Raw genomic sequence first — 19,457 nt, forward strand, 5'->3', positions numbered from 1 at the left:
CATGGCTATGTATCTACCAAAAGCAAGCAACTAGTGCCCAGATAAAATTTTCATGGAGAGCAGACCATGACCCAGATGACCACTGTCTGGAGCCATAATGCACGAGTAGGGAGGGCATAGCACTCCTGAGACCACTCCTGAGAATGACCTTAGACACTCAGAGACCCTGCGTGCCTCTAAAAAGAGCAAGTAAGTGATGGAAAAATGGAAAAAAAAAAAAAGAGAGAGAGAAAAAGAAGGATGTGGGCACAATAAACAGATGCAGAACTAAAGACTCAATGGCAGTGATGTGAGTAGCCAGTGATGCCACTTGCAACCATGGTCGATGGCCCTGCAGTAGCAGGGGTCTGTTACCATCAACGGTCGGGAGGGCCCCTCTCCCGGATCTGAGGCCTGGACCAGACCTCTGCCCGGTCTGCTGTTGTGTGGACCCTGAATTCCGCACGAGACATCCTGGAGGCTCCACGGATCCCACAGCCAGCCTAGGTGGAAGACCCACACACTGCCCTGAGCCCACAGCTGGGTGCTGTGAGCGCTCAGATCCCCCCGCCCCCCACCCAGGGACTAGCACTCCCCTTCTGCCCCTCTCCCGGATCTGAGGCCTAGACCAGACCTCTGCCCAGTCTGCTGTTGTGTGGACCCCGGATTCCACCTGAGACATACTGGAAGGTCCACTCAACCCAGAGCCACAGAGGAACAATTGAACTCAGAGCTTCAGACAACATATCCTGAGATATCCTAGAGGAGACACTGCACCCAGAACAGCAGACACCTAGCTGGACTGCTACCTTGGAGGCACCATATCCTGAGGCATCCTAGAGGTACCACTGTACTCAGTGCAGCTGGAAAAGATCACAGAGACATCTGGACCCCAAGGAGATTAGACACAAACGAGATAAATGGAAAGGCAGGCTTCACTCAGAGACAGCAAGTACAGGCATTAACTAGAGTTAACCAAATGGCGAAAGGCAAGCACAAGAACTTAAGCAACAGAAAGCAAAGTTACATGACATCATCAGAACCCAGTTCCCCCATCATAGCAAGCCCTGAACACCCCATCACACCAGAAAAGCAGGATTCAGAATTAAAATCACTTCTCATGACGATGACAGAGGACTTTAAGAAAGACATAAATAACAATCTCAAAGAACTTAAGAACACTGGTAGACAGATAGAAACCCTTAAAGAGGAAACGCAAAAGTCCCTTAAGGAATTGCAAGAAAACACAACCAAACAGGAAAAGGAATTAAACAGAACCATGCAGGATCTAAAAATGGAAGTAGAAACAATAAAGAAATCACAAAAGGAGACTACCCTGGAGATAGAAAACCTAAAAAAAGATCAGGAGTCATAGACACAAGTATCACCAACAGAATACAAGAGATGGAAGAGAGAATCTCATATGCAGAAGATACCATGGAAAACATTGACACAACTGTCAAAGAAAATGCAAACTAAAAAAAGCTACTAACCCAAAATATACAAGAAATCCAAGACACAATGAGAAGGCCAAACCTAAGGATAATAGGTATAGATGAGGGGGAAGACTCCCAACTAAAAGGACCAGTAAATATCCTCAACAAAATTATAGAGGAAAACTTCCCTAACCTAAAGAAAGAGATGTCCATAAATATACAAGAAGCCTACAGAATTCCAAATAGTTTAGACCAGAAAAGAAATACTTCCTGCCACATAATAGTCAAAACATCAAATGTACAAAACAAAGAAAAAATACTAAAAGCAGTAAGGGAAAAAGGCAAAGTAACATATAAAGGCAGACCTATAAGAATTACACCAGACTTCTCACCAGAGACCATAAAAGCCAGAAGATCCTGGACCGATATCATACAGACCCTAAGAGAACACAAATGCCAGCCCAGACTACTATACCCAGCAAAACTATCAATCATTATTGATGGAGAAACCAAAATATTCCATGACAAATCCAAATTTACACAGTATCTCAACACAAATCCAGCACTTCAAAGGATAACTGGTGGAAAACTCCAACACAAGGAAGAAAACTACAACCTAGAAAAAGCAAGAAAGTAATCTTCCAAAAGCCATAAAAGAAGGTAGCTACACAAACATATCTCCACTGCCAATAACAAAATAACAGGAAACAACACTCATTTTTCCTTAATATCTCTTAATATCAATGGACTCAATTCTCCAATAAAAAGACATAGACTATCAGACTGGATACGTAAACAGGACCCAACATTTTGCTGCATTCAGGAAATGCACCTTTGTGGAAAAGACAGACACTACCTCAGAGTAAAAGGTTGGAAAACAATCTTCCAAGCAAATGGTCCCAAGAAAAAAGCGGGAGTAGCTATTCTAGTATCAAATAAAATCAGTTTTCAACCAGAAGTAATCAAAAAAGATAAAGAAGGACACTTCATATTCATCAAAGGAAAAATGTACCAAGAGGAACTCGAAATTCTCAACATCTATGCCCCAAATGTAAGGGCACCCACATACATAAAAGAAACTTTACTAAAGTTTGAAGCATACATTGCACCCTACACAATAATAGTGGGAGATTTCAACACCCCACTCTCAGCTATGGACAGATCATGGAAACAGAAACTAAACCGAGACACAATGAAACTAAAAGAAGTTATGAACCAATTGGACTTAACTGACATCTACAGAACATTTCATCCTAAAACAAAAGAATATACCTTCTTCTCAGCACCTCATGGTACCTTCTCCAAAATAGACCATATAATTGGTCACAAAACAGGCCTCAACAGATACAAAAAGATTGAAATAATCCCTTGTACCTTATCAGACCACCATGGACTAAGACTCGTCTTGGACATGGACAAAAACAACGGAAAGTCCACATAGACTTAGAAACTTAGAAAGTGTGGGACAGAATCTGAAGGAGAGGTTGTATGGAGACCATTCCACCTGGGTATTCATTCCATGCGCAGTCACCAAAAACAGACGCTGATATGGATGACAGGAAGGGAAAGCTGACAGCAGCCTGATAAGGCTGTCTCCTTAGAGGTCCCCCAGAGTCTGACATACCCAGAGACAGATACTCCCAGCTAACCATTAATCTGATCAAAGGTTCCCAATGGAGAAGTTAGAGAGTAAACTGAAGGAGCCTTAAGGGTTGGTGGCCCCATGAGGAGAGCAACAATACCAACCAGCCAGAGCTCCCCAGGGTCTAAACCACCAGCCTAGGAGCACATATGTAGAAACGCATGACTCCAGCTGTATATGTAGGGGAGGATGGCCTTGTTGGGCATAGGTGGGAGACAAGGTCATTGGTACCTTGAAGGCTGAGCACTGAGTGGGGGGGGGGGGGTTAGTGGAATCTGACGGTGGGGAGGGAGATTGGGAGGTAGGTGGGTAAACACCCTCATAGAAGCAGGAGATGGGGGGATGGGATAAGGGGTTCCTGGGTGGTGGGGGAAATGCGGTAAGGGGATAAAATTTGAAATGTAAATATTATATCCAGTAAAAGAGGAGAAAAAAAAGAAAAGCGGTTAGAACCAACATCCTTAATAAAATGTCAGCCCTCTTTAAAAAAACTATCTTGATACTAAAATTTGTTTTGAGAATTGTATATTGCAGAATGATCAGCCTTGGTGTATCTACTCAACAAGAAAGCTGGGCAGACCTGCTCAAACCTCTGAGGTCCGGGAATTCCATCTGGGGGCGGTAAAGACACAGCATCAGAGGCTTGTCAATTTGCTCTTCCCCCCACTCCTCTTCTAATATCTCAACGCCCATAATCAGCTTGAAGAAGCTAATGAAGAGTCAGCGCGCCTATTCCCTGGGCTTGAGGACTAAGGTGGTAAATGTTGGGCTGTCTTTCTATTTACCTTGAGAGAAAAGATTTGAGTGGATGGTCGTCAGCTGACATTCATTTTAAAGCCAGGTTCAGAACTAAATGTTTTAGTTAGGATAGATGACAGAGGTGCTGGTTAGTCAACAAAATGATGGACTGGGTATTAGGACCAGTGAGGTATCTTGTACCTCACTGGTACAAATTGGCATAATTATGCTCTAATTGTATTTTGAGAGAAAAGTTTCATTTTAACAGGAAGGGTGATATGTAGGAGGAGCTAAGGTGGGAGGAGTACTGACAGGTAGAGAAGGAGTAAGAAGAGGAGGAGAAGGAGAGGAGAAGCTAGGTGATGAAAGAGAGAAAGAGGGCGGAGTCAGGGAGGCAGATGTTCATGTATCTCCACCAGTCAAAGATAGTTGATATATCTAGGTTGGGTAGTAGGTTACACCTCTGATTGAGTAATACCAAACTTATAAAGCCTTTGATTAACATTTTTAAAAAATATATAAGTGCAAAAAGGAAAAGGGGGCATGGGATAGAGGTTTTCTAAGGGGTGGGGGATGGGGAAAGGGGATGGCATCTGAAGTGTAAATAAAATATCCAATAAAAAAAAAAAAAAAAAAAAAAAAAAAAAAAAAAAGCTCAGGAGGTCTGGGATTCCACCCAAGGGCATATTAATGTCTGGGGGCTGTGCAGAGCCAGCTCAACCTTCACCAGGGCTCAGCTGGACCTGGGGCCATGAGAGCAGGAACACTGTTTCTGCCCCTTACCTGTTGCAGCACTCAGGAGAGCAAGCCCTGTACCCTACCTGGGCAGCATAGTAAAACTGACCCTGATGGTGTGAGAGTGTGAGAGCTGGCCCCTCAACTCATCTGTCATACAGCAGCACGGGCAAGGAAGAGATGCTCTACCCAGCAGGTAGAAGAGCTGTCTCTGCCCCTTACCTACAGCAGTACTCAGAAGACCAGGCTCCTTGAACCTTGCCTGAGCAAGCACAGTAGAGCTGGCTCTGGCAGGTGAGCTGGCCCTAAGGGGGCCTCTGGTCTGCTGGGCAGTAAGAAGAGTACAACTGTCCCTAGTTGCTGGGTTGTGGGGGTGAAAGCGGGGGATGTTGCTGATCAGCTAACCCTGAGGGCATGAGACTAGGAGAGCTGGTGGGCTCACCAGCTCAGATACCTCTTAGGGCCAGATCCCAGATCTCCATGACACAGGGCAACAACAGAATATCCAAGTCCCACCAAGTGAGGTTCCAGTATTGATAGAGTAACAGAAGGTAGATGCCTAGTATTAGACCAATGATTCATTGTAATGAGCATTTGCAAACAAAGGGTGTGAACAAAAAGGGTATATACTGTGGGACACACTGTGACACATTATAACTTCCACAATGAGATTTTTTTCTCTATTTCAGGGGAGTCTGCATGGGTGGAAGACAGGTATAGGGGAGGAAGGGATGAATGGGATTTGGTGCATGATGTAAAATTCACAAAGAGCCAATAAAAAGGTTTTTTTTAATTGGATATTTTATTTATTTACAATACAGATGTCATCCCCTTTCCCCATTTCCCCTCCCTAGAACCCCCATCCTGTACCCCCTCTTCCTTTATGCTTTTATACCATTTTGATTACATGCATGTATTAAGGTCAGTTCTAGGTTTGAGGGTCTAGCAATACAATAGATGCAAATAGTCAAGAAACAAGCAATAAAATAAGCACAAATAGCCAAAGAAAAAGCAAGGCATTAATCCCAGTTATGTGAACACTCCCATGATCACTATTTCTAAAGGCTTATCAGGATGACCAAAGTATCTGAGCCTACTTCCCTGTCCTAGCCCAAGGTCATTTTCATGTCTGAAGCCTACTTCCTTGTTCTAGCCTAAAATTTAGATTCCTGCCTAAAATTACTTCTTTGTTCTGGCCTAATATTTAGATTCCTGTCTGAGATTACTTCTTTGTTGTAGCCTACAATTAAGACTCCTACCTAAAATTACTTCTTTGTTCTAGTCTAATGTCAGATTCCTGCTTGAAGCCTACTTCCTTGTCCTTGGCCAAGGTCATATTCCTGCCAAGCAGCCCATTTCCTTGTCCTTGGCCTATGTCAGATTCTTGCCAAGCAGCCCCAAAGGCTCTCCACCTCTCCCCCTTTTTTATTTCGTTAACAAGACTTAGCCTGTCTTAGGTTGTTCTGACAAGAATGCCTTCCTTACCCGTCATGCAATATGCATTATAAAAGGCAATGCACTTATGTCTTAGGTTGGTAAGGCTCTGTGCAGTATCTTACCCATCCTTGGCTTGCCAGCCTGTTAATTTAATAACTCTGTCTGGGGGTCCATTTTCAGGTTTAAGCCATGTACTCTGGCTGCCAACATGTTGATGTTGTTAAAGATAAGCTTTAAAATGATGGGCAGGAATAAAAGTATTCCCAGAACAAGAAGGGCTAGCCTGGTCAAGCTATATATGCCATTCCTGAGGTTTGTCCAAAATGGGAATACTGAGCTCAGGCCATGGATAATTTTATCAGCATTATCTGCAGCATCAAAGGTCAACAGAGCAGCATTCTTTAAATTTATAATCTCACTATGCAAAGCAGAAAGGTGTTATGATTATGCCAAATATCCTACAGGTGTCCTTAAACTTTTTTCTAATTATAATAACAATCATTGTGAATTTCAAAAGTAACACTACTCCAATGATATTTGTCATGACACTTGAGATAGCTCCTAACTCTTGAACCCTGAACCTCCTTCAGATAATTTGAATGGGTTATAGAGCATCCAATAAAAAGTTTTTTAGAATTATCTGCTGATAAGACTGTACAGACAGAGATTCAAAGACAATAGTTTAAAACTTGCTTGGTATCAACAGATGACAGAGTGAGAGGTTTTGGGTCTCATTCCTCCCTAAAAATAGTTGATCCACCATCTATCCACATGTAAAAAAATCTAGGAAAAAAAAAAAAAAAAAACCTTGGGATACCCACATTGCAAACAAACCTGAACAAAACCCAAATGACAGGTTATGAGTCTCACTCCAACAGGACTATATCTCTCTCCCTTCTCCTGAGATGCCAAATCCTTTAAATTCAGACTCCATTTTAGAAAATTTGACCTAAATTTGAACTCAGGTAAACTAACAGGCTGGTACTTAGCATTAGTTTTCAAGTTGCCCTCCAACAAAACCTAAGCCTATCTCCAGTCTCTAGGCTAATCCCCAACAAGACCAGAGTTTCCAGGTTAGACCCTCAACAAGACCTATGTCTCCAAGTTATTCTCCCAGCAAACCTGCACCCCAGGTTGCAGAGGAGTCTGAAAGAGTATCTAATATTGATGATGTAGCAGAAGCCAGAGGCCTCGAACCAGACCAATAACTTACTGCAATGAACATTTGCAAGTAAAGAACTGTGGAGAAAAGGATGTACTGTGGGCTGCACTGTAACACATTACAGCTTCCATGATGAAAATCTTTGTTCTGTTTTATCTTCATTTTTATTTTTTATTTTGTGAGAGGTTACAAGGGTGGAGGCAAATACAAAGGGATGTAGAGGTGAATAGGATTGGGTTGCATGATGTGAAATTCACAATGAATCAATAAAAGACTTTATAAAAGTATGGATAATGATATGAGAGGGATTCTTATATTTTAAATAGTCTCTATTGCCATATATATTAAAATATATCATTATAAATCCTTACTAGTTAGTCATAAAATTATCACAGATAACAGCAATGTAGTTTCATTCTGGCAATCTCCAATTACTTTCCATCACTAATTCCTGAGAAATAATTAATTACAGAATAAGTGGCAGTGAGTTAAAAGTTAAATATTTGAAAAGAAAAAAAAAAAGAATTTCAAAGACGGGTCTTAGTTTGCTTTTCTGTTGCTGTGATAAACACTATGTATGACCAAATGCAAGCTGGGAAGAAAAGGGCATACATACTTCATCCTATACTTCCATATCATAACCTGGCAGTAGGAACTGAAGCAGAGACCACGGTAAAACATGCTTGCTGGTTCACTCCCAGGCTTATATTCAGTGACCTCTCTTAGACAGCCCAGGCCCACATCTCTAGGTATGGTACCACCCACAGTGACCTTGGTCCTCCAACATCAATTAACAATTTTAAAAATGCTCCCTCACCCCAAAAATGCCCACAGGCATGTCTAAAGTAGATTACTTCTTCAGTTGAGCTTCTTTCTCCCCAAGTTTGTCAAGATGACAATCGGGATTAGCCATCACAAAAGGGAACAGGCTTCTACTGAATATCTTCCTTTTAAAACTCAATCTTACTCCAGGCACTATTATATAGCTTATAAAATTTGTATAGATATTCACTCATTTAATCATCTCTATCATTTAAAGAGTTTGCCCACTTTGCAAATGACAAAACTGTAGCACAGAAGGGTTAAGTAATTTGTTCAAGTCATTTGTTAAGTCATTGTATCCTGCAAATGACTGACAGAAAGTTAAGAGTGTAACCTTAGCTGAAATACAGGGTTAAATATTCCTTCTCCTTACAGTTTTCCATAATATGTTTTATAAAAGAGTCTGTATTTGGCATTTAGAAGATACCAGTATGTATGTCAAATAACAATTTCTATTAAATGCTAGCAGCCAGAGCCAAAACTAAAAAAGCAAAGCCATTTAAAGCAACATGCCCACTAATATCTGGGCCACAGATCAAAATGACAGGATCCAAAAAGTGTAATTTCCCTTTATGTACAAGCACAATTAAATTAATAATTAAGTAATTCCAAAATGTATACCAGACCTATCTTCTTGGCCAAAAAATCTACAACCATGACTTTATAGATACTTACCGACTGGCCCGCTGGGAAAGAGGAAGTGAAGCAAAAGGAGAAAAACTACTGTATAAGGTTAAGGCAAAACTCCTAGATAAATAAAAGACAAACACAGAGAAAGAAGAATGAAAAACATAAAGGACCAAAGGCCACAAAACACACAGCAAACATGCCAGCAAGTGGAAAAACATGACAGAAAAGAATAGAGATCCTTATCCCATCTATACAGCCTAAAGAGTTTGACTTTGTCTTAAAACACAGACTAAGGGTTATTAGGAGTTATATCCATACTGTGCTAACTGTTCCCTCTTTTTAGATTCAATTCACTATAGATAAGTAGATATAAATGTTATAAATAATAGCACTATGTAAATGTTTAATAATTAATTAAACATTAATAAAAAAGGGAAGAAAAGTCAATACAACTAGAAAAAAACAAGTGCCTTTTTAAAATTACCTTGAAAAACATCAGTATCCCTTAAAAGTGTGGCCCCTTGTAGACTGAGCATACTACAGTAGATGGTCCCACACTCAGAAAGATGTGGGTGGCACAGATTAAACTTGATAGCTTATTTTTAAAAGAAGGAACAAAAAATTGTAGGAAAGAAGAAAGTTATTGGTGGATCTAAAAGTTAGAGAAATAAGAATTAAAGTGCTATAGTCCAAATGTATTTGATCCAGGAACTTCACTTGTAGAGTCTTAGTATTTGTCAATAAAATATTTTAATTATACTAATTAAATTAATTTTAACAAATTATGCATTTTTAATCACTGGCCTTGAATAAACATACAAACCTCTGGAAAGGATATAGTAAAGGAAACTATATTTGATATATCATGATGATGTGTAGAACCTACAAACAAGCTTTCTGGAGGAAGTCAGTTTCCTAACTTAGTGGCTATGGTCTCGGTCAAGTATCACTTAATCCCTCTGTGCTTTGGTTTTCTTTCTCTAAAATCAAGAAAATCACACTGCCTGTTTTACTTATGAGTTGTGAGAAATAAGCAAGAAACTACAAGCAAATTTCGTCCCTATAACTGGCAAAATAAAAGAACTATGAGGATATTAGTCATCTTGATTTTTAAAATGAACACTAGTAATACAAAACATTAGAGCACTGGTATAGGATGCAAGAATGAGCTGGTCTCATGAAAGCTGAACCCCCCAGTCTGGGGGAATTCAAGGGTGGGGAGGTATAAATGGGTGGGTGGGGCACACCCTCATAGAAGCAGGAAAGGGGGGAATAGGATGGGGGTTTCTGGGGGGTGAGAAATTGGGAAAGAGGATAACATCTGAAAAGTAAATAAAATATGAGAGAGAAAGAGAGAGAGAGAGAGAGAGAGAGAGAGGGGGGGGGAAGAAGGGGAGGAGGAGGAGGAGGAGGAAGAAGAAGAGGAAGAGGAAGAGGAAGAGGAAGAGGAAGAGGAAGAAGAAGAAGAAGAAGAAGAAGAAGAAGAAGAAGAAGAAGAAGAAGAAGAAGAAGAAGAAGAAGAACAAGAAGAACAAGAAGAACAAGAAGAAGAACAAGAAGAAGAACAAGAAGAAGAACAAGAAGAAGAACAAGAAGAACAAGAAGAACAAGAACAAGAAGAACAAGAACAAGAAGAACAAGAAGAAGAACAAGAAGAAGAACAAGAAGAACAAGAAGAAGAACAAGAAGAAGAACAAGAAGAAGAACAAGAAGAAGAACAAGAAGAAGAACAAGAAGTAGTAGTTGTTGTTGTTGTAAGTGGAGATAGTCAAAAGCCTTTTCCGTCTCCAAACCTTACAAAATACAGGTAGGAGATAGGGTAATTCTACTTCCTTTGCTAATTCCACCCATGAAAACTGGCTAGTCCTTTCTGTCAAAGTCCAGCTTTGACATCCAGGGAAAACTGAGACCAGACATAGAGTCAGCAATTGATCACTCAGCAGACTTTTCTCTGAGGGAACAAAGTTTGACTCTCTGAGGCCAGTGAGAAGTGCACCTGTGCACAGGCATGCCGGCATGCACACGCACGCACGCACGCACGCACGCACGCACGCACAGAGATACACAGACATACACATACCACACATCTGGTGGATGTTGCAAAGCTCCAACCACTTTACTTACATACATACGTACGTACATACATACATACACACCCACACACACACACACACAGATATACACAGACATACACATACCACACATTTAGTGGATGGAACAAAGCTCCAACCACTTTATGCACATACACAAAAACAGATTTGATGGATGGAGCAAAGCTCCAACCACTTTATTTTTTCTCCCACAGCTTATATATCTCAGAAAAGTTTTTCAAGCAGTATAAAAATTACAAAGTGATTATATTATATTTTTCTTCTAGTGAACAATTACAATGAGTAGACATAACAAAAAACATGTTCCCAATATCCTTATGTAAGGATATCAAATGTTTTATGTGCCATGATTTTAAAATAAGACAAATTATTCCCAAGAACCCATATACACTCGTAACTAAGCAACTTGTTATAGACCAACAAAGTGTTAGAAAACAAGATAATTTTCTCAGCTAGCTTCTCTTATTGACAGGCTGAAATTTATGGTTACAAAAAAAGAATCATTGTTTTATTATTTATCTTAAAACGTAATCATATAGTTTTTATATCTAGGTTGGGTATTGGGTTACGCTTCTGATTGAGCATTACCAAACTTAGAAATCCTTTGATTAACATTTTTAAAAAATCGTATAAAAGCAAAAAGGAAAGGGGGGCATGAGACAGGGGTGTTCTAAGGAGGGGAAATGTGGAAAGGGGATGGCATCTTAAATGTAAATAAAATATAAAATAAAATTTTAAAAAAATGTAATCATAGTCTAAACTTTTATGTAAAAAAATAATCATTTCTACTTTAAATTCTTAGGGTGCACAATTACTCATTAACAATTTTTTTATTAAACCATATCAAGAAACTGAGGGCAAAAATGGGTACAAGAAATTAATCATCACCTTTCTCACCAGCTCAGCTTTAGCAAAAGGTAGTATACTTCAGATAGCACTAGTCAGTCCACCACTGCTCTTGTTCTATGACATTAAAAACATCCCTTGCTCAGTAATCAAAAGTGTCTTTCCAATTTTTTCCTCATGATTTCCTACATCAGAGCCACTAGCAAAAACATCTTAAACTAACTTTACTACAATATATACCTCCAAATTCTTTCTAAGGATGGCGGTTATTGCTAACAATCTACATTTCTAAGTTTTTCCCAAGGGTGGTGATTGAATCATTAAGCACTGCCAGCAGCAATGCTTGAAAACAAATCATGCACTATTCTTATAAGTGCCAATGACACTGCCCAGTGGGTGGCTAGAAATCTCCTTAGAGTTTCCATACAACTCATACATTATGAGGGACAGGTCCTAGGGGCCCTGCTCCTTCAAGACACACTGTGGTTGTGCTAACTGGTCAGCTGCATTCCATGAGTTCTAAAGCTGCTTTGTTCTTCCTCTAGCCTGGCCCTCAACACCTTTCTATTTAGTTTGTGTGTGTGTGTGTGTGTGTGTGTGTGTGTGTGTCAGAGAGAGAGAGAGAGAGAGAGAGAGAGAGAGAGAGAGAGAGAGAGAGAGAGAGAGAGAGAGAGAGAGAGAGAATGAGAGAATCTATAATGTTTCCATGAAAACAACTGTTCAGACATTAAATTCATGCTCTCTAGGTCTCTTCTTCTCTCCTGATACCTGTTTTAAGTGCTGCAACTATGTCTTAATTAGTACAGCTTTGTTTCTGTTGCATTTGTAGAATAGCTCAAAAATATACAATAACTTGGAGAAAAACACCAGAAAGAGAAAGGTGAGAAATCAGGTAATTTCCCTCAAAACATGCAAGTGCCCAAGTTCAGGGATTGTAACTCATCAAAAGAGCATTTCATCTTTTGACTAATATGAAACCAAATCAGAAAAAAAAGAAAAAAAGAAAAAAAAACACCTTGGAGGAAATCTGTTTTCAGTTTCTGAAAACCCAGAAATGAACCTGACTGAAGTCCATCCACCTGGCCAATCTTTAATTAAAGCTTGCTTCAAATCTGGCTTTAAGTTGAGGTGGTAGTCTTATTCTCAACTAGTGGGATTACCTTTTATGAAGGCCCCAGCAAGATTCAGACCACCAAATTCTAAAGCTGGACCTTCACTCTGGAACTCCAGGGCTAAGGGTCTGCTTTAGAAGGCACATGCCTTCAGACCAAGGTCCAAGGCTACTTTTGGTCCATGAACTATCAGGGTAACTGCTGTGCTGAGAAAAGCACAAGCATCTACAGAGACCTCATGGCTAGTCACAGTCTTGATCTGTTCTGTGGAATCCCTATCTGAGATGTGGAGGAAGTTCAACAGGATCCCAATAGCCTCCTGTCCTTGGCAAAGAGTGAGACATCCATCCATCCTGGTTCTAGCTGTTTGGAAAGTTTTTGGTTTGTCCAGAAAGTTTGGTCTGTCTGTTTTGTTTTTGGAAAGTTTTGCTGATTTTTGTGTATGTGTATGGGTTTGTTTGCTGTTTCTGCTGCCACCAGCCACCAGTCAACATCACTACAATGACAGCTTTTATGGCTGAGGCTAACAAATGATCCTTGAGCTCTAGTGTCAATGAATTCAAGTTAGCTGGAATTCAGATGTCTTTTGAGTGTAGGTAACATTAAAGTTGTGTTATGTTGTTCTACTTTGTTGAAAATTTGGTTCTAGAGTCAGGTTATGGCTCTCGGTCCTCTAGACCCAAGCATATTTAAAAACCAACTGGCATGATCCCATTTTGGGATATAAGCAACATGTGGCTTCCTGCCATCTTTAGGTAGCCACAAAGCTGGTCACCATCTGTGCTAGGGTTGGAGAGGGTGAATGTTATGTGACTTCACAACCACCTTCGAGCAGCCACATGGCTAACAGCCATCTTTGCTAGGGTTGGAGAAGATGGATGACAAGTGATTTCACCACCATCTTGATTAACGGTGAGCATGTGTGTACTGGCTGGTTTTGTACGTCAACTTGACACAAGCTGGAGTTATCACAGAGAAAGGAACCTCCCTTGAGAAAATGCCTCCATGAGATCCAGCTGTAAGGCATTTTCTCAATTAGTGATCAAGGGTGGGAGGACCTATTGTGGGTAGTGCCATCCCTGGTCAGGTAGTCTTGGGTTCTATAAGAAAGCAAGCTGAGCAAGCCAGGAGAAGCAAGCCAGTAAGTACCATCCCTCCATGGCCTCTGCATCAGCTCCTGCCTCCTGACCTGCTTGAGTTCCAGTCCTGACTTCCTTTGGTGATGAACAGCAATGTGGAAGTGTAAGCTAAATAAAGCTTTTCCTCCCCAACTTGCTTCTTGATCATGATATTTTGTGCAGGAATAGAACCCCTGACTAAGACCATGTGGAATGGGCCAACCAAGGAAGCCATAACAGTTCCCCAAGATATGTAGGATTAGGAGAGATTTTTGTACAATAATTCTTATTATAAAAATAAAGTTTATAAAAGATAAGATTTAAATTCAATGGTTGTTTAATAAACTATTAAAACTGCACCTCCATTCATACACAAGAATGTACCTTACACTGGCAAGCACACTTTGTAATATGAGTCACCTGGTGATATTGGTTTTAAAGATATGAAGAGATCATGGAGAACAGCTGAGGGTTGCCAGTGTGTGGCAGGGCTGGACTTCCTAAAGAGAGCCATTGGAGTTCCAATGGGGTGCCCTAGCAGTTTTGGAAATGCTGGTGCCATGTGATAATCATCAAAAATACCAGCTGTAATGAAATCGAGCTGGCTGGGACCACAAAGACAGACTATGTCTGCCCAGGGTGTGGCCAGACAAGTAACCTAAACCCTAGAGGACTACAAATGATTTCCAGATATTGAGCACTGAATTGTTTGCACTGTTGGGAGCTTGGTTTTGCCCTATAAAAATTGTAGGTGTGCCCTACTTTTTCCTTCTTGAAGTAAAAAGTTATTTTATTTTTGATATTGCAGGAGCACTCAGTTGAGAGAATTTAAACATATTTAAAAGGAAATTTTCAAGTTTTACAGAAAATTTAAATTAAAAAAAAATAGATACTTTTAGAGAAGAGCCTTTAAAAGTATTTAAATTTATAAGGCTATGAGATTTTTAAATTTATAAAATGTTTTATTATGACATTTTTATTAATATATAATCTTGAGAAATAGATAAATAGCATGCAATAACACAAGCAGCAAACACTAAAACACCAGAGGCTGGGGTATTCCTATCTTATGATACAGCACGACAATGAGGTTGTGACCCTTCGGGAATCACAAGACCCTTTCACTGGGGTAGCCTAGTGTACTTGTCAGACATTTACATTGCAGTTTATAACAGTGGCAAAACTGAAAGTGTGAATAACAATGAGAATGATTCTATGATTAGGGATCCCCACAGCATAGGGAACTCTATTAAAGATGTGCAACACTATGAAGATTGAGTGCCACTGACCTAAAGAATGCTTCTCTTTACCTAAGGTCTATTCAAGCTTAAGAATATATGTCTGGTTTCCTTGTATTTGCAAATTTTGTTAAGCTTTAGCTATTTTGATAAACTGAGTCATATAAGAAACTGTTATATTCTGTAATGGTGTTCTATAAAATGATCAGGACAGTTCCTAGACTCTTTGTGGACTTAAAAGTTTTGTTTTGATACTAAAATGCTTCAATTCAGAAATTGTTATATTTTTTTAAGGCTAAAACTAACAGGGATAAAGTTATACATTTCTAATCTTATAAAAGCTACAAACTTACTGTAAACTGTCAAGGAAGAAACATGGAAGTTAATGATCAATCATGTTATAAATGATCAAATTCTTTAATGTGTTCAAAACCATACAAATAGTCATGATAAATACTATTTAGAATTACAGCCTCCTGTATGTGTTTCAAGGTTGCCCGATGCTGGTGAATACCCACTCGCTCCCTAGGCTGCCCCTATTTTTAAGTAACCCATCTTTCTCTACAATCTTTAAACACAGTTTTGCCTTTTAGTCTCTGCACTGTTCTCTCCTGAAATGTTCTCTCACCCTCTTTCTTATGCATGACTTCCTCCTGTCACTCAGATCTCAATTTAAAAGCCACCTCCTCTGAGGAACTTTTTGATGAACACTCAGGCTAAAATAGATACTGAGACACACTACCAATGAACCACTTTTAATTGTCTGAATGGAACATTAGTTCTTGGTATTTCTCATCATATCATCATACTCCCACTGAAAAAGCAGAATTATTTGAGTCAGGAGATTCAAGGTCATTCCCAGAGTTCCGAGTTGCAGAATCCTTTCTGCACGGACTCACAGGATTCTGAACAGTCAACCACACAGCTAAGATTTATCACAGCAAAAGGATACAACGCGAAACCACCATAGTATAGTTCTAGGTAGGAGTAGTGAGGTTTATGGAGGAAAAAAGAAAAAGAACTCACACATGCATCTAAAAGTCCACTCTCACACAGACACACAGAACAAAATTATCCAACAATGAATCACTTCCATGTACAGTGTGTTGTCTACTAGTAAAGTTCATAATAAATCCAGATCTACAGTATTTTTAAGATTGATTTTAGTACTTATTTTTGCATTTGTATGTGTGTTTATCTGCTCATGTATGAGGGTGTTTAAAGAAGTCAGAAGAGAATGTCAGATCCCCTAGAGATGGAGGTGGTTGTGAGATGCCTGGTGTGAGTACTGAGAACTGAACTTTACAAATCCTGTATCTTCCCAAGAGCAGCAAACACTTTTTTAATTAAAAAATATTCATACAATATGATACTTCCCCATACCCCAACTACTCTTAGATTTTTTTCTAACACCCATCCACTGAATTTTATGTTTTCTTTCATATACACTTTTCAAAACAAAACAAAAACAAAAAAGATGCAAAAAAACCACAAAATGAAAATCAAAACAAACAAGCAAAAAACAAAATAAAACAAAATGACCAAGCAAAGCAAAATTAAATGAAAAGCCCACAAAAACACCACTAAGTCCATTTTGTGCTGGCTAACTACTCCTGGGCATGAGGAATGTCCTGGAGTGGGGTTGGTATACCCAGAGACATTCCATTGGAAAAACTGATTTTTCCCTTTACCAGCAGGTTATCAAGAGCAGATAGCTCTTGGTTAGGGGTGAGGCTCCATGTCCACTATCCCTCTCAGTACTCACAACCAAGAGCAAAAGAAGAACAGCAAGCCTCTTAACTGATGAGCCATCTCTCCAGATCCAGTGTCTAGATTCTACTGTGGTTGGTCAGGAGAATGTCTCTGCCCAACACATTTCAACATTCCACAGTCAGGAGAAGAAAGGTGTTTGGTATAAACCGTCCTGTTAGCTCAAACATTTCAAGGTCAGAGAACCTACACTTACTCAGTTAACCTTAGCACTTACAAAATAATGAAAATCCTCTCAAAATCTAGATTTTCTGAAACCAGTCAAAGGACACTTTCACAAGCAGGCATCTGACACAGCAGTCTGAAGGCTGCTATATTAGTTCCTTCATAAACACATATTCGTTACTGCAGCACGTATACTATTAGCAGATCTACAAAGCCAAAAAGATGTTGTTGTTTTCTAAATCTAACTTTCAAAAATATTTGTATTCATTAAGCAAACATTTACTTAACACTTACCACAAATCAGCAATGAAAACTCAAAAATGAATAAAATACCATCTGCCCCTGAGGAATTCATACTCTAACACGTTATTTTAAAAAAGCATTACCCTGGTATGTTTTAAAAATGATTAAAGCAAGATGGTGGGAGGTTAACCCTATCTTCATGTGTAAGAAAGACTCCCTAGAAAAATAGAGGATGAAGAGCTCACATTAGCTAGAGTTCTCTGAGGAAGTATCACCAGGACCTTATGCTAAGAGGCAAGAACTCAGAACCATGCAACTCGGGTGCCTTCACCTTCCAGCTGAAAGTACCACTGACAAAGGAATTAAAGGAAAAGCTCTGAGTTCATAGGATACAGCAGATACAGTGTGACTTCATTACAAACCCTCAATCTGGCTCCAGCTGGCCCTAATTAACTCTTCAAAGGTCATTATTATAAAGTAGTGGTGGTCTTGACACCATCACAGTCTCAAGAGTCTCAGTTTCCAGAAGCATACATGGAATAGTTGGATATAACTAAATTAAAGCATTATATATTGATTACATATAAATAATATCTAAGTTGTTGCCCATCTCCTAATTTTAACTATTGAATGGTTTCAGCTTACTAACATTGCCCTGAATGTGACAGACTACATACAATATCTATCTCTATCTCTGTGTCTGTCTCTGTCTCTGTCCCTGTCCCTGTCCCTGTCCCTATCCCTATCCCTATCTGTACCCGTACCCGTACCCGTACCCGTATCTATCATCTATAGATAGAGAGCCTGGATATTGAACTCAAGTTGGAAGAGGCGAGTCTGGTCTCAAATAGAGGGCCATGATGCAAAGGAACGAGAGCCACTGAAGAAGCTGTTTATTGGTGGTCTGAGCTTTGAAACCACAGATGATAGCTTAAAAGAACATTTTGAGAAATGAGGTACACTTACAAACCGTATGGTAATGAGAGATCCCCAAACAAAACGTTCCAGAGGCTTTGGTTTTGTGACCTGCTCTTGTGCTGAAGAGGTGGATGCTACAATGTGTGCTCGCCCCCACAAGGTTGATGGGTGTCTGATGGAACCAAAGACAGCTGTTTCTAGAGAGGATTCTGTAAAGCCTGGTGCCCTCTTAACAGTCAAGAAAATTTTTGTTGGTGGTATCAAAGAGGATACGGAAGAATATAATCTGAGAGACTACTTTGAAAAGTATGACAAGATTGAAACCACTGAAGTTATGGAAGACAGGCAGAGTGGGAAAGAGAGAGGATTTGCTTTTGTAACTTTTGATGATCATGACACAGTGAATAAAATTGTTGTTCAGAAATACTACACTATTAGTGGGCATAATTGTGAAGCAAAAAAGGCCCTTTCTAAACAAGAAATGCAGTCTGCTGGATCACTGAGAGGTCATGGAAGTGGGTCTGGCAACTTCATGGGTCTTGGAGGAAAGTATGGAGGTGATAGAAGGCACTTTGGTTGTGGAGAAAACTTTGGTGGAAGAGGAGGCTATGGTGGTGAAGGTGGTGGCAGCAGAGGTAGTTATGGAGGTGGTGATGGTGGATATAATGGATTTGGAGGTGATGGTGGCAACTATGGTGGTGGTCCTGGTTACAGTAGTAGAGGAGGTTATGGAGGTGGTGGACAGGGATATGGAAACCAAGGTGGTAGATATGGTAGTGGTGGTGGAGAAGGATATGATGGTTACAATGAAGGAGGAGATTTTGGTGGAGGCAACTATAGTGGTGGTAGGAACTATACTGACTTTGGAAATTATAGTGGACAGCAGCAATCAAATTATGGACCCATGAAGCAGGGCAGTTTTGGTGGAAGATGCTCAGGAAGTCCCTATGGTTGTGGCTATGGACGTGGAAGTGGTGGATATGGTAGCAGAAGGTTTAAAACAAAACAGAAACAGCTAGTTCTTAGCAGGAGAAAAAGCAAGGAGTTGTCAGGCAAGCTGCAGATTACTTTGAGGCAGTCATCCCAAATGCATTAGAGGAACCATTGAACTGATCACAAGGTTCCCAATGGAGGAGTTAGAGAGAAGACTGAAGGAGCTGAAGTGGCTTGTGGCCCCATGGGGAGAGCAACAATACTAACCAACCAGAGTTCCCAGGGTCTAAATAGCCAGCCTGGGAACACACCTGGAGAGACCTATGGCTCAAGCTGTCTATGTAGGGGAGGATGGCCTTGTTGGGCATCAGTGGGAGAGAAGGGCCTTGGTCTCTTGAAGTCTGAATGCCCCAGTGTGGGGG

At 40.0% G+C, this 19,457-nt stretch overlaps 1 protein-coding gene and 1 pseudogene across 3 annotated transcripts in view; one reads left to right on the plus strand and one right to left on the minus strand.

Annotated features, from left to right (window-relative positions):
- Rabgap1l (RAB GTPase activating protein 1 like) overlaps nucleotides 1-19,457 on the minus strand; it is a 551,680-nt gene that overhangs the window by 405,727 nt on the left and 126,496 nt on the right. The gene's annotated exons all lie outside the window — the stretch shown is intronic.
- On the plus strand, nucleotides 144-19,198 carry LOC117716382 (heterogeneous nuclear ribonucleoproteins A2/B1 pseudogene; annotated as a pseudogene).

This window comes from Arvicanthis niloticus, chromosome 10, assembly GCF_011762505.2.
Source record: "Arvicanthis niloticus isolate mArvNil1 chromosome 10, mArvNil1.pat.X, whole genome shotgun sequence".
NCBI lineage: Eukaryota > Metazoa > Chordata > Mammalia > Rodentia > Muridae > Arvicanthis > Arvicanthis niloticus.